The following is a 1,133-nucleotide window of genomic DNA, read 5'->3' on the forward strand; positions in this document are numbered from 1 at the left end:
CAAGATGAAGATGAAACAATATACAACAGGCTTGTATAGTTGGGAACTAGCGAGGAAAGAAATCACTCAGAGACATTTCATTAATCGAGCTATATTCTCTACTGCAGAAGTGATTACCCTTCGAGCACGCAAAAAGAAAGCAGGTTGCTGTGGATGTGGCAATTGAATTGAATCATTGCCCAGATATGAAACAATTGTAGCCATGGAAGGTCTTGAATCTGGATGCCTTTGAACACATAACAATCCAATTTGGATGCACCGGCTTACTTCATTATAACATTCCATTTCTTTTAGATTTGAATCCAACATCTCGAACAACTTTTCATTACTCCATTGATTCCACGTCTGCAACAATTAAGTAAAACTCATTATTCATCCATTCATCAATGAGGATGACTGCATAAGAAATATTAATGAAATAAACGTATTATCATAACTTACATAGCTCAAGAGGCTATCAGCATACTGCGATTCATCATGACAACTTGCATTCTTCTTTCCACTGATAATTTCTAAAACTATAACTCCAAAGCTAAAAACATCTGATTTTTCAGAATATAGCCCAACATCGCGTATTCTGGAGGCATATAACCACTAAAAAGAAAATAATATATCAATAATGAAATTAATCCATTAGAAGATAAGACTAATTTTGATGCTTAAAGTGATGCATTGAAGGCAAACCTTCTGGTGTCACCTAAGAAAAACTTATTTTTCCTTATTCAACAATATCAAGATAAATGTAAATGTTGAAGAGAGAGAAGATACAACTTACTATGTTCCGACAATCCTCCGTGTATTTCCCTCATTTTCATTGATAGCAACCATCCTAGCTAGGCCCAAATCTGAAATTTTTGGATTCATTTCATTGTCCAACAAAATATTACTAGGTTTAAGATCACGATGTATAATTTTAAGACGAGAATATTCATGAAGATATAAATTCCACGAGCAACTCCTCTTATGATTTCGTAACGTTCCTCCCAAGTCAGTCTTCTATTTTCCTGGGAACCTATGCGCACACACACACACATATATATTTTTTTGTGAGTGACGATGGAAGTGCCCATACAAATAAAGATAATCTTAAATTTCAATAAAAAAATTATGAAAAAGTTTAGAAGAAGCAAACC

The 1,133-nt window shown here is 34.0% G+C and overlaps 1 long non-coding RNA gene across 1 annotated transcript; it reads right to left on the bottom strand.

Moving 5' to 3' along the window:
* Positions 1-102: 102 nt before the first annotated feature.
* Positions 103-577, bottom strand: LOC114725462 (uncharacterized). The gene is made up of 2 exons (XR_003738420.1): positions 442-577; positions 103-345 (listed from the first exon to the last, which is right to left on the bottom strand). It is a non-coding gene; the product is annotated as an uncharacterized LOC114725462 (long non-coding RNA).
* Between the last annotated feature and the right edge of the window lie 556 nt (positions 578-1,133).

This window comes from Neltuma alba, unplaced genomic scaffold (genome assembly GCF_004799145.2).
Source record: "Neltuma alba isolate B1F8T4 unplaced genomic scaffold, ASM479914v2 tig00012254_pilon, whole genome shotgun sequence".
Lineage (NCBI taxonomy): Eukaryota > Viridiplantae > Streptophyta > Magnoliopsida > Fabales > Fabaceae > Neltuma > Neltuma alba.